Source organism: Labrus mixtus, unplaced genomic scaffold (assembly GCF_963584025.1).
Source record: "Labrus mixtus unplaced genomic scaffold, fLabMix1.1 SCAFFOLD_72, whole genome shotgun sequence".
In the NCBI taxonomy this organism is placed as follows: domain Eukaryota; kingdom Metazoa; phylum Chordata; class Actinopteri; order Labriformes; family Labridae; genus Labrus; species Labrus mixtus.
In genome coordinates, this window is record NW_026870160.1 from 142501 (window position 1) to 152500 (window position 10000).

The window sequence follows — 10000 nt, forward strand, 5'->3', positions numbered from 1 at the left end:
TACAATAATGGCTTACGGCCATACCACCCTGAACACGCCTGATCTCGATCGATCTCGGAAGCCAAGCAGGGTAGGGCCTGGTTAGTACTTGGATGGGAGACCGCCTGGGAATACCAGGTGCTGTAAGTTTTTTCATTTTTTTGATCATATGTTTTTTTTTTATCATATAGAGACATATTCACATGTCCAAAAATTCAGCCAGAATCAAGGGCATGACATCTTTAAAAGGCCCCTTTCTGCATACAATAATGGCTTACGGCCATACCACCCTGAACACGCCCGATCTTGTCTGATCTCGGAAGCTAAGCAGGGTCGGGCCTGGTTAGTACTTGGATGGGAGACCGCCTGGGAATACCAGGTGCTGTAAGCTTTTTCTTTTTTTTGATCATATGTTTTTTTTTATCATATAGAGACATATTCACATGTCCAAAAATTCAGCCAGAATCAAGGGCATGACATCTTAAAAGGCCCCTTTCTGCACACAATAATGGCTTACGGCCAAACCACCCTGAACTCGTCCGATCTTGGAAGCTAAGCAGGGTCGGGCCTGGTTAGTACTTGGATGGGAGACCGCCTGGGAATACCAGGTGCTGTAAGCTTTTTCATTTTTTTGATCATATGTTTTTTTTTTATCATATAGAGACATATTCACATGTCCAAAAATTCAACCAGAATCAAGGGCATGACATCTTTAAAAGGCCCCTTTCTGCACACAATAATGGCTTACGGTCATACCACGCTGAACTCATCCGATCTCGTCCGATCTCGGAAACTAAGCAGGGTCGTGCCTGGTTAGTACTTGGATGGGAGACCGCCTGTGGAATACCAGATGCTGTAAGCTGTTTCATTTTTTTGATCATGTGTTTTTTTTTTATCATAGAGAGACATATTCACATGTCCAAAAATTCAGCCAGAATCAAGGGCATGACATATTTAAAAGGCCCCTTTCTGCACACAATAATGGCTTACGGCCATACCACCCTGAACACGCCCGATCTCGTCCGATCTCGGAAGCTATGCAGGGTCGGGCCTCGTTAGTACTTGGATGGGAGACCGCCTGTGGAATAATAATGCTGTAAGTTGTTTCATTTTTTTGATCATATGTTTTTTTTTTTATCATATAGAGACATATTCACATGTCCAAAAATTCAGCCAGAATCAAGGGCATGACATCTTAAAAGGCCCCTTTCTGCACACAATAATGGCTTACGGCCAAACCACCCTGAACTCGTCCGATCTTGGAAGCTAAGCAGGGTCGGGCCTGGTTAGTACTTGGATGGGAGACCGCCTGGGAATACCAGGTGCTGTAAGCTTTTTCATTTTTTTGATCATATGTTTTTTTTTTATCATATAGAGACATATTCACATGTCCAAAAATTCAACCAGAATCAAGGGCATGACATCTTTAAAAGGCCCCTTTCTGCACACAATAATGGCTTACTGTCATACCACGCTGAACTCATCCGATCTCGTCCGATCTCGGAAACTAAGCAGGGTCGTGCCTGGTTAGTACTTGGATGGGAGACCGCCTGTGGAATACCAGATGCTGTAAGCTGTTTAATTTTTTTGATCATGTGTTTTTTTTTTATCATAGAGAGACATATTCACATGTCCAAAAATTCAGCCAGAATCAAGGGCATGACATCTTTAAAAGGCCCCTTTCTGCACACAATAATGGCTTACGGCCATACCACCCTGAACACGCCCGATCTCGTCCGATCTCGGAAGCTATGCAGGGTCGGGCCTCGTTAGTACTTGGATGGGAGACCGCCTGTGGAATACCAAATGCTGTAAGCTGTTTAATTTTTTTGATCATGTGTTTTTTTTTTATCATAGAGAGACATATTCACATGTCCAAAAATTCAGCCAGAATCAAGGGCATGACATCTTTAAAAGGCCCCTCTCTGCACACAATAATGGCTTATGGCCATACCACCCTGAACACGCTTGATCTCGTCAGATCTCGGAAGCTAAGCAGGGTAGGGCCTGGTTAGTACTTGGATGGGAGACCGCCTGGGAATACCAGACGCTGTAAGCTTTTTCATTTTTTTTGATCATATGTTTTTTTTATCATATAGAGACATATTCACATGTCCAAAAATTCAGCCAGAATCAAGGGCATGACATCTTTAAAAGGCCCCTCTCTGCACACAATAATGGCTTACGGCCATACCACCCTGAACACGACTGATCTCGTCCGATCTCGGAAGCCAAGCAGGGTAGTGCCTGGTTAGTACTTGGATGGGAGACCGCCTGGGAATACCAGGTGCTGTAAGTTTTTTCATTTTTTTGATCATATGTTTTTTTTTTATCATATAGAGACATATTCACATGTCCAAAAATTCAGCCAGAATCAAGGGCATGACATCTTTAAAAGGCCCCTTTCTGCATACAATAATGGCTTACGGCCATACCACCCTGAACACGCCTGATCTCGATCGATCTCGGAAGCCAAGCAGGGTAGGGCCTGGTTAGTACTTGGATGGGAGACCGCCTGGGAATACCAGGTGCTGTAAGTTTTTTCATTTTTTTGATCATATGTTTTTTTTTTATCATATAGAGACATATTCACATGTCCAAAAATTCAGCCAGAATCAAGGGCATGACATCTTTAAAAGGCCCCTTTCTGCATACAATAATGGCTTACGGCCATACCACCCTGAACACGCCCGATCTTGTCTGATCTCGGAAGCTAAGCAGGGTCGGGCCTGGTTAGTACTTGGATGGGAGACCGCCTGGGAATACCAGGTGCTGTAAGCTTTTTCTTTTTTTTGATCATATGTTTTTTTTTATCATATAGAGACATATTCACATGTCCAAAAATTCAGCCAGAATCAAGGGCATGACATCTTAAAAGGCCCCTTTCTGCACACAATAATGGCTTACGGCCAAACCACCCTGAACTCGTCCGATCTTGGAAGCTAAGCAGGGTCGGGCCTGGTTAGTACTTGGATGGGAGACCGCCTGGGAATACCAGGTGCTGTAAGCTTTTTCATTTTTTTGATCATATGTTTTTTTTTTATCATATAGAGACATATTCACATGTCCAAAAATTCAACCAGAATCAAGGGCATGACATCTTTAAAAGGCCCCTTTCTGCACACAATAATGGCTTACGGTCATACCACGCTGAACTCATCCGATCTCGTCCGATCTCGGAAACTAAGCAGGGTCGTGCCTGGTTAGTACTTGGATGGGAGACCGCCTGTGGAATACCAGATGCTGTAAGCTGTTTCATTTTTTTGATCATGTGTTTTTTTTTTATCATAGAGAGACATATTCACATGTCCAAAAATTCAGCCAGAATCAAGGGCATGACATATTTAAAAGGCCCCTTTCTGCACACAATAATGGCTTACGGCCATACCACCCTGAACACGCCCGATCTCGTCCGATCTCGGAAGCTATGCAGGGTCGGGCCTCGTTAGTACTTGGATGGGAGACCGCCTGTGGAATAATAATGCTGTAAGCTGTTTCATTTTTTTGATCATATGTTTTTTTTTTTATCATATAGAGACATATTCACATGTCCAAAAATTCAGCCAGAATCAAGGGCATGACATCTTAAAAGGCCCCTTTCTGCACACAATAATGGCTTACGGCCAAACCACCCTGAACTCGTCCGATCTTGGAAGCTAAGCAGGGTCGGGCCTGGTTAGTACTTGGATGGGAGACCGCCTGGGAATACCAGGTGCTGTAAGCTTTTTCATTTTTTTGATCATATGTTTTTTTTTTATCATATAGAGACATATTCACATGTCCAAAAATTCAACCAGAATCAAGGGCATGACATCTTTAAAAGGCCCCTTTCTGCACACAATAATGGCTTACTGTCATACCACGCTGAACTCATCCGATCTCGTCCGATCTCGGAAACTAAGCAGGGTCGTGCCTGGTTAGTACTTGGATGGGAGACCGCCTGTGGAATACCAGATGCTGTAAGCTGTTTAATTTTTTTGATCATGTGTTTTTTTTTTATCATAGAGAGACATATTCACATGTCCAAAAATTCAGCCAGAATCAAGGGCATGACATCTTTAAAAGGCCCCTTTCTGCACACAATAATGGCTTACGGCCATACCACCCTGAACACGCCCGATCTCGTCCGATCTCGGAAGCTATGCAGGGTCGGGCCTCGTTAGTACTTGGATGGGAGACCGCCTGTGGAATACCAAATGCTGTAAGCTGTTTCATTTTTTTGATCATATGTTTTTTTTTTTATCATATAGAGACATATTCACATGTCCAAAAATTCAGCCAGAATCAAGGGCATGACATCTTAAAAGGCCCCTTTCTGCACACAATAATGGCTTACGGCCAAACCACTCTGAACTCGTCCGATCTTGGAAGCTAAGCAGGGTCGGGCCTGGTTAGTACTTGGATGGGAGACCGCCTGGGAATACCAGGTGCTGTAAGCTTTTTCATTTTTTTGATCATATGTTTTTTTTTTATCATATAGAGACATATTCACATGTCCAAAAATTCAACCAGAATCAAGGGCATGACATCTTTAAAAGGCCCCTTTCTGCACACAATAATGGCTTACGGTCATACCACGCTGAACTCATCCGATCTCGTCCGATCTCGGAAACTAAGCAGGGTCGTGCCTGGTTAGTACTTGGATGGGAGACCGCCTGTGGAATACCAGATGCTGTAAGCTGTTTCATTTTTTTGATCATGTGTTTTTTTTTTATCATAGAGAGACATATTCACATGTCCAAAAATTCAGCCAGAATCAAGGGCATGACATATTTAAAAGGCCCCTTTCTGCATACAATAATGGCTTAAGGACATACCACCCTGAACTCGTCCGATCTCGGAAGCTAAGCAGGGTCGGGCCTGGTTAGTACTTGGATGGGAGACCGCCTGGGAATACCAGGTGCTGTAAGCTTTTTAATTTTTTTTGATCATATGATTTTTTTTGATCATATAGAGACATATTCACATGTCCAAAAATTCAACCAGAATCAAGGGCATGACATCTTTAAAAGGCCCCTTTCTGCACACAATAATGGCTTACGGTCATACCACCCTGAACTCGTCCGATCTCGTCCGATCTCGGAAACTAACCAGGGTAGTGCCTGGTTAGTACTTGGATGGGAGACCGCCTGTGGAATACCAGATGCTGTAAGCTGTTTAATTTTTTTGATCATGTGTTTTTTTTTTATCATAGAGAGACATATTCACATGTACAAAAATTCAGCCAGAATCAAGGGCATGACATCTTTAAAAGGCCCCTTTCTGCACACAATAATGGCTTACGGCCATACCACCCTGAACACGCCCGATCTCGTCCGATCTCGGAAGCTATGCAGGGTCGGGCCTCGTTAGTACTTGGATGGGAGACCGCCTGTGGAATACCAAATGCTGTAAGCTGTTTCATTTTTTTGATCATATGTTTTTTTTTTTATCATATAGAGACATATTCACATGTCCAAAAATTCAGCCAGAATCAAGGGCATGACATCTTAAAAGGCCCCTTTCTGCACACAATAATGGCTTACGGCCAAACCACCCTGAACTCGTCCGATCTTGGAAGCTAAGCAGGGTCGGGCCTGGTTAGTACTTGGATGGGAGACCGCCTGGGAATACCAGGTGCTGTAAGCTTTTTCATTTTTTTGATCATATGTTTTTTTTTATCATATAGAGACATATTCACATGTCCAAAAATTCAGCCAGAATCAAGGGCATGACATCTTTAAAAGGCCCCTTTCTGCACACAATAATGGCTTACAGCCATACCACCCTGAACACGCCCGATCTCGTCCGATCTCAGAAGCTAAGCAGGGTCGGGCCTGGTTAGTACTTGGATGGGAGACCGCCTGGGAATACCAGGTGCTGTAAGCTTTTTCATTTTGTTTGATCATATGTTTTTTTTTATCATATAGAGACATATTCACATGTCCAAAAATTCAGCCAGAATCAAGGGCATGACATCTTTAAAAGGCCCCTTTCTGCACACAATAATGGCTTACGGCCATACCACCCTGAACACGCCCGATCTCGTCCGATCTCGGAAGCTAAGCAGGGTCGGGCCTGGTTAGTACTTGGATGGGAGACCGCCTGGGAATACCAGGTGCTGTAAGCTTTTTCATTTTTTTTGATCATATGTTTTTTTTATCATATAGAGACATATTCACATGTCCAAAAATTCAGCCAGAATCAAGGGCATGACATCTTTAAAAGGCCCCTCTCTGCCCACAATAATGGCTTACGGCCATACCACCCTGAACACGCCTGATCTCGTCCGATCTCAGAAGCTAAGCAGGGTAGGGCCTGGTTAGTACTTGGATGGGAGACCGCCTGGGAATACCAGGTGCTGTAAGTTTTTTCATTTTTTTGATCATATGTTTTTTTTTTATCATATAGAGACATATTCACATGTCCAAAAATTCAGCCAGAATCAAGGGCATGACATCTTTAAAAGGCCCCTTTCTGCACACAATAATGGCTTACGGCCAAACCACCCTGAACTCGTCCGATCTTGGAAGCTAAGCAGGGTCGGGCCTGGTTAGTACTTGGATGGGAGACCGCCTGGGAATACCAGACGCTGTAAGCTTTTTTTATTTTTTTGATCATATGTTTTTTTTTTTTCATAGAGAGACATATTCACATGTCCAAAAATTCAGCCAGAATCAAGGGCATGACATCTTTAAAAGGCCCCTTTCTGCAGACAATAATGGCTTACGGCCATACCACCCTGAACTCGTTCGATCTCAGAAGCTAAGCAGGTTAAGGCCTGGTTAGTACTTGGATGGGAGACCGCCTGGGAATACCAGGTGCTGTAACCTTTTTCATTTTTTTGATCATGTTTTTTTTTTATCATATAGAGACATATTCACATGTCCAAAAATTCAGCCAGAATCAAGGGCATGACATCTTTAAAAGGCCCCTGTCTGCACACAATAATGGCTTACGGCCATACCACCCTGAACACGCCCGATCTCGTTCGATCTCAGAAGCTAAGCAGGGTCGGGCCTGGTTAGTACTTGGATGGGAGACAGCCTGGGAATACCAGGTGCTGTAAGCTTTTTCATTTTGTTTGATCATATGTTTTTTTTTATCATATAGAGACATATTCACATTTCCAAAAATTCAGCCAGAATCAAGGGCATGACATCTTTAAAAGGCCCCTTTCTGCACACAATAATGGCTTACGGCCATACCACCCTGAACACGCCCGATCTCGTCCGATCTCGGAAGCTAAGCAGGGTCGGGCCTGGTTAGTACTTGGATGGGAGACCGCCTGGGAATACCAGGTGCTGTAAGCTTTTTCATTTTTTTTGATCATATGTTTTTTTTATCATATAGAGACATATTCACATGTCCAAAAATTCAGCCAGAATCAAGGGCATGACATCTTTAAAAGGCCCCTCTCTGCCCACAATAATGGCTTACGGCCATACCACCCTGAACACGCCTGATCTCGTCCGATCTCGGAAGCTAAGCAGGGTAGGGCCTGGTTAGTACTTGGATGGGAGACCGCCTGGGAATACCAGGTGCTGTAAGTTTTTTCATTTTTTTGATCATATTTTTTTTTTTATCATATAGAGACATATTCACATATCCAATAATTCAGCCAGAATCAAGGGCATGACATCTTTAAAAGGCCCCTTTCTGCACACAATAATGGCTTACGGCCATACCACCCTGAACACGCCCGATCTCGTCCGATCTCGGAAGCTATGCAGGGTCGGTCCTCATTAGTACTTGGATGGGAGACCGCCTGTGGAATACCAAATGCTGTAAGCTGTTTCATTTTTTTGATCATATGTTTTTTTTTTATCATATAGAGACATATTCACATGTCCAAAAATTCAGCCAGAATCAAGGGCATGACATCTTTAAAAGGCCCCTTTCTGCACACAATAATGGCTTACGGCCATACCACCCTGAACACGCCCGATCTCGTTCGATCTCAGAAGCTAAGCAGGTTAAGGCCTGGTTAGTACTTGGATGGGAGACCGCCTGGGAATACCAGGTGCTGTAAGCTTTTTCATTTTTTTGATCATGTTTTTTTTTATCATATAGAGACATATTCACATGTCCAAAAATTCAGCCAGAATCAAGGGCATGACATCTTTAAAAGGCCCCTGTCTGCACACAATAACGGCTTACGGCCATACCACCCTGAACACGCCCGATCTCGTTCGATCTCAGAAGCTAAGCAGGGTCGGGCCTGGTTAGTACTTGGATGGGAGACCGCCTGGGAATACCAGGTGCTGTAAGCTTTTTAATTTTTTTTGATCATATGATTTTTTTTTATCATATAGAGACATATTCACATGTCCAAAAATTCAACCAGAATCAAGGGCATGACATCTTTAAAAGGCCCCTTTCTGCACACAATAATGGCTTACGGTCATACCACCCTGAACTCGTCCGATCTCGTCCGATCTCGGAAACTAACCAGGGTAGTGCCTGGTTAGTACTTGGATGGGAGACCGCCTGTGGAATACCAGGTGCTGTAAGTTTTTTCATTTTTTTGATCATATGTTTTTTTTTTTATCATATAGAGACATATTCACATGTCCAAAAATTCAGCCAGAATCAAGGGCATGACATCTTTAAAAGGCCCCTTTCTGCACACAATAATGGCTTACGGCCATACCACCCTGAACACGCCAGATCTCGTCCGATCTCGGAAGCTATGCAGGGTCGGGCCTCGTTAGTACTTGGATGGGAGACCGCCTGTGGAATACCAAATGCTGTAAGCTGTTTCATTTTTTTGATCATATGTTTTTTTTTTTATCATATAGAGACATATTCACATGTCCAAAAATTCAGCCAGAATCAAGGGCATGACATCTTAAAAGGCCCCTTTCTGCACACAATAATGGCTTACGGCCATACCACCCTGAACACGCCTGATCTCGTCCGATCTCGGAAGCTAAGCAGGGTAGGGCCTGGTTAGTACTTGGATGGGAGACCGCCTGGGAATACCAGGTGCTGTAAGTTTTTTCATTTTTTTGATCATATGTTTTTTTTTTATCATATAGAGACATATTCACATGTCCAAAAATTCAGCCAGAATCAAGGGCATGACATCTTTAAAAGGCCCCTTTCTGCACACAATAATGGCTTACGGCCATACCACCCTGAACACGCCCGATCTCGTCCGATCTAGGAAGCTAAGCAGGGTCGGGCCTGGTTAGTACTTGGATGGGAGACCGCCTGGGAATACCAGGTGCTGTAAGCTTTTTCATTTTTTTTGATCATATGTTTTTTTTATCATATAGAGACATATTCACATGTCCAAAAATTCAGCCAGAATCAAGGGCATGACATCTTTAAAAGGCCCCTCTCTGCCCACAATAATGGCTTACGGCCATACCACCCTGAACACGCCTGATCTCGTCCGATCTCAGAAGCTAAGCAGGGTAGGGCCTGGTTAGTACTTGGATGGGAGACCGCCTGGGAATACCAGGTGCTGTACGTTTTTTCATTTTTTTGATCATATGTTTTTTTTTTTATCATACAGAGACATATTCACATGTTCAATAATTCAGCCAGAATCAAGGGCATGACATATTTAAAAGGCCCCTGTCTGCACACAATAATGGCTTACGGCCATACCACCCTGAACACGCCTGATCTCGTCCGATCTCGGAAGCTAAGCAGGGTCAGGCCTGGTTAGTACTTGGATGGGAGACCGCCTGGGAATACCAGGTGCTGTAAGCTTTTTCATTTTTTTGATCATATGTTTTTTTTTTATCATATAGAGACATATTCACATGTCCAAAAATTCAGCCAGAATCAAGGGCATGATATCTTTAAAAGGCCCCTTTCTGCACACAATAATGCCATACGTCCATACCACCCTGAACACGCCCGATCTCAGAAGCAAAGCAGGGTCGGGCCTGGTTAATACTTGGATGGGAGACCGCCTAGGAATACCAGGTGCTGTAAGCTTTTTCATTTTTTTGATCATATGTTTTTTTTTATCATAGAGAGACATATTCACATGTCCAAAAATTCAGCCAGAATCAAGGGCATGACA

The 10000-nt window shown here is 43.4% G+C and overlaps 18 non-coding genes and 24 pseudogenes across 18 annotated transcripts; all 42 read left to right on the forward strand.

The window, feature by feature from the left end:
- The first annotated feature begins 10 nt into the window (after window positions 1-10).
- On the forward strand, window positions 11-129 carry LOC132965278 (5S ribosomal RNA). Its single transcript, XR_009669904.1, has one exon. It is a non-coding gene; the product is annotated as a 5S ribosomal RNA (ribosomal RNA).
- Window positions 130-251: 122 nt separating this feature from the next.
- Window positions 252-370, forward strand: LOC132965091 (5S ribosomal RNA). Its single transcript, XR_009669726.1, has one exon. It is a non-coding gene; the product is annotated as a 5S ribosomal RNA (ribosomal RNA).
- A 120-nt stretch (window positions 371-490) lies between these two features.
- On the forward strand, window positions 491-599 carry LOC132964763 (5S ribosomal RNA; annotated as a pseudogene).
- Window positions 600-721: 122 nt separating this feature from the next.
- Window positions 722-841, forward strand: LOC132964829 (5S ribosomal RNA; annotated as a pseudogene).
- A 122-nt stretch (window positions 842-963) lies between these two features.
- LOC132964897 (5S ribosomal RNA) lies at window positions 964-1082 on the forward strand (annotated as a pseudogene).
- A 122-nt stretch (window positions 1083-1204) lies between these two features.
- Window positions 1205-1313, forward strand: LOC132964764 (5S ribosomal RNA; annotated as a pseudogene).
- Window positions 1314-1435: 122 nt separating this feature from the next.
- LOC132964910 (5S ribosomal RNA) lies at window positions 1436-1555 on the forward strand (annotated as a pseudogene).
- A 122-nt stretch (window positions 1556-1677) lies between these two features.
- On the forward strand, window positions 1678-1797 carry LOC132964778 (5S ribosomal RNA; annotated as a pseudogene).
- A 122-nt stretch (window positions 1798-1919) lies between these two features.
- Window positions 1920-2038, forward strand: LOC132965336 (5S ribosomal RNA). The gene has a single exon (XR_009669958.1). It is a non-coding gene; the product is annotated as a 5S ribosomal RNA (ribosomal RNA).
- A 121-nt stretch (window positions 2039-2159) lies between these two features.
- Window positions 2160-2278, forward strand: LOC132965395 (5S ribosomal RNA). The gene has a single exon (XR_009670015.1). It is a non-coding gene; the product is annotated as a 5S ribosomal RNA (ribosomal RNA).
- A 122-nt stretch (window positions 2279-2400) lies between these two features.
- On the forward strand, window positions 2401-2519 carry LOC132965279 (5S ribosomal RNA). Its single transcript, XR_009669905.1, has one exon. It is a non-coding gene; the product is annotated as a 5S ribosomal RNA (ribosomal RNA).
- Window positions 2520-2641: 122 nt separating this feature from the next.
- Window positions 2642-2760, forward strand: LOC132965092 (5S ribosomal RNA). Its single transcript, XR_009669727.1, has one exon. It is a non-coding gene; the product is annotated as a 5S ribosomal RNA (ribosomal RNA).
- Window positions 2761-2880: 120 nt separating this feature from the next.
- Window positions 2881-2989, forward strand: LOC132964765 (5S ribosomal RNA; annotated as a pseudogene).
- A 122-nt stretch (window positions 2990-3111) lies between these two features.
- Window positions 3112-3231, forward strand: LOC132964830 (5S ribosomal RNA; annotated as a pseudogene).
- Window positions 3232-3353: 122 nt separating this feature from the next.
- LOC132964842 (5S ribosomal RNA) lies at window positions 3354-3472 on the forward strand (annotated as a pseudogene).
- Window positions 3473-3594: 122 nt separating this feature from the next.
- On the forward strand, window positions 3595-3703 carry LOC132964767 (5S ribosomal RNA; annotated as a pseudogene).
- Window positions 3704-3825: 122 nt separating this feature from the next.
- LOC132964912 (5S ribosomal RNA) lies at window positions 3826-3945 on the forward strand (annotated as a pseudogene).
- A 122-nt stretch (window positions 3946-4067) lies between these two features.
- On the forward strand, window positions 4068-4187 carry LOC132964779 (5S ribosomal RNA; annotated as a pseudogene).
- Window positions 4188-4309: 122 nt separating this feature from the next.
- On the forward strand, window positions 4310-4418 carry LOC132964817 (5S ribosomal RNA; annotated as a pseudogene).
- Window positions 4419-4540: 122 nt separating this feature from the next.
- Window positions 4541-4660, forward strand: LOC132964831 (5S ribosomal RNA; annotated as a pseudogene).
- A 122-nt stretch (window positions 4661-4782) lies between these two features.
- On the forward strand, window positions 4783-4891 carry LOC132964873 (5S ribosomal RNA; annotated as a pseudogene).
- A 123-nt stretch (window positions 4892-5014) lies between these two features.
- LOC132964852 (5S ribosomal RNA) lies at window positions 5015-5134 on the forward strand (annotated as a pseudogene).
- A 122-nt stretch (window positions 5135-5256) lies between these two features.
- On the forward strand, window positions 5257-5376 carry LOC132964780 (5S ribosomal RNA; annotated as a pseudogene).
- A 122-nt stretch (window positions 5377-5498) lies between these two features.
- On the forward strand, window positions 5499-5607 carry LOC132964768 (5S ribosomal RNA; annotated as a pseudogene).
- A 121-nt stretch (window positions 5608-5728) lies between these two features.
- On the forward strand, window positions 5729-5847 carry LOC132965097 (5S ribosomal RNA). Its single transcript, XR_009669732.1, has one exon. It is a non-coding gene; the product is annotated as a 5S ribosomal RNA (ribosomal RNA).
- A 122-nt stretch (window positions 5848-5969) lies between these two features.
- On the forward strand, window positions 5970-6088 carry LOC132965141 (5S ribosomal RNA). The gene has a single exon (XR_009669775.1). It is a non-coding gene; the product is annotated as a 5S ribosomal RNA (ribosomal RNA).
- A 121-nt stretch (window positions 6089-6209) lies between these two features.
- Window positions 6210-6328, forward strand: LOC132965467 (5S ribosomal RNA). The gene has a single exon (XR_009670058.1). It is a non-coding gene; the product is annotated as a 5S ribosomal RNA (ribosomal RNA).
- A 122-nt stretch (window positions 6329-6450) lies between these two features.
- On the forward strand, window positions 6451-6559 carry LOC132964942 (5S ribosomal RNA; annotated as a pseudogene).
- Window positions 6560-6682: 123 nt separating this feature from the next.
- Window positions 6683-6791, forward strand: LOC132965025 (5S ribosomal RNA; annotated as a pseudogene).
- Window positions 6792-6911: 120 nt separating this feature from the next.
- LOC132965308 (5S ribosomal RNA) lies at window positions 6912-7030 on the forward strand. The gene has a single exon (XR_009669933.1). It is a non-coding gene; the product is annotated as a 5S ribosomal RNA (ribosomal RNA).
- Window positions 7031-7152: 122 nt separating this feature from the next.
- LOC132965153 (5S ribosomal RNA) lies at window positions 7153-7271 on the forward strand. Its single transcript, XR_009669786.1, has one exon. It is a non-coding gene; the product is annotated as a 5S ribosomal RNA (ribosomal RNA).
- Window positions 7272-7392: 121 nt separating this feature from the next.
- Window positions 7393-7511, forward strand: LOC132965023 (5S ribosomal RNA). Its single transcript, XR_009669690.1, has one exon. It is a non-coding gene; the product is annotated as a 5S ribosomal RNA (ribosomal RNA).
- Window positions 7512-7632: 121 nt separating this feature from the next.
- On the forward strand, window positions 7633-7752 carry LOC132964895 (5S ribosomal RNA; annotated as a pseudogene).
- Window positions 7753-7874: 122 nt separating this feature from the next.
- Window positions 7875-7993, forward strand: LOC132965351 (5S ribosomal RNA). Its single transcript, XR_009669973.1, has one exon. It is a non-coding gene; the product is annotated as a 5S ribosomal RNA (ribosomal RNA).
- Window positions 7994-8112: 119 nt separating this feature from the next.
- LOC132965121 (5S ribosomal RNA) lies at window positions 8113-8231 on the forward strand. The gene has a single exon (XR_009669756.1). It is a non-coding gene; the product is annotated as a 5S ribosomal RNA (ribosomal RNA).
- A 123-nt stretch (window positions 8232-8354) lies between these two features.
- Window positions 8355-8474, forward strand: LOC132964771 (5S ribosomal RNA; annotated as a pseudogene).
- Window positions 8475-8597: 123 nt separating this feature from the next.
- On the forward strand, window positions 8598-8717 carry LOC132964890 (5S ribosomal RNA; annotated as a pseudogene).
- A 122-nt stretch (window positions 8718-8839) lies between these two features.
- On the forward strand, window positions 8840-8958 carry LOC132965034 (5S ribosomal RNA). The gene has a single exon (XR_009669691.1). It is a non-coding gene; the product is annotated as a 5S ribosomal RNA (ribosomal RNA).
- Window positions 8959-9080: 122 nt separating this feature from the next.
- Window positions 9081-9199, forward strand: LOC132965162 (5S ribosomal RNA). Its single transcript, XR_009669795.1, has one exon. It is a non-coding gene; the product is annotated as a 5S ribosomal RNA (ribosomal RNA).
- A 121-nt stretch (window positions 9200-9320) lies between these two features.
- Window positions 9321-9439, forward strand: LOC132965120 (5S ribosomal RNA). The gene has a single exon (XR_009669755.1). It is a non-coding gene; the product is annotated as a 5S ribosomal RNA (ribosomal RNA).
- A 123-nt stretch (window positions 9440-9562) lies between these two features.
- LOC132965184 (5S ribosomal RNA) lies at window positions 9563-9681 on the forward strand. The gene has a single exon (XR_009669814.1). It is a non-coding gene; the product is annotated as a 5S ribosomal RNA (ribosomal RNA).
- A 122-nt stretch (window positions 9682-9803) lies between these two features.
- LOC132965031 (5S ribosomal RNA) lies at window positions 9804-9912 on the forward strand (annotated as a pseudogene).
- Window positions 9913-10000: the final 88 nt, after the last annotated feature.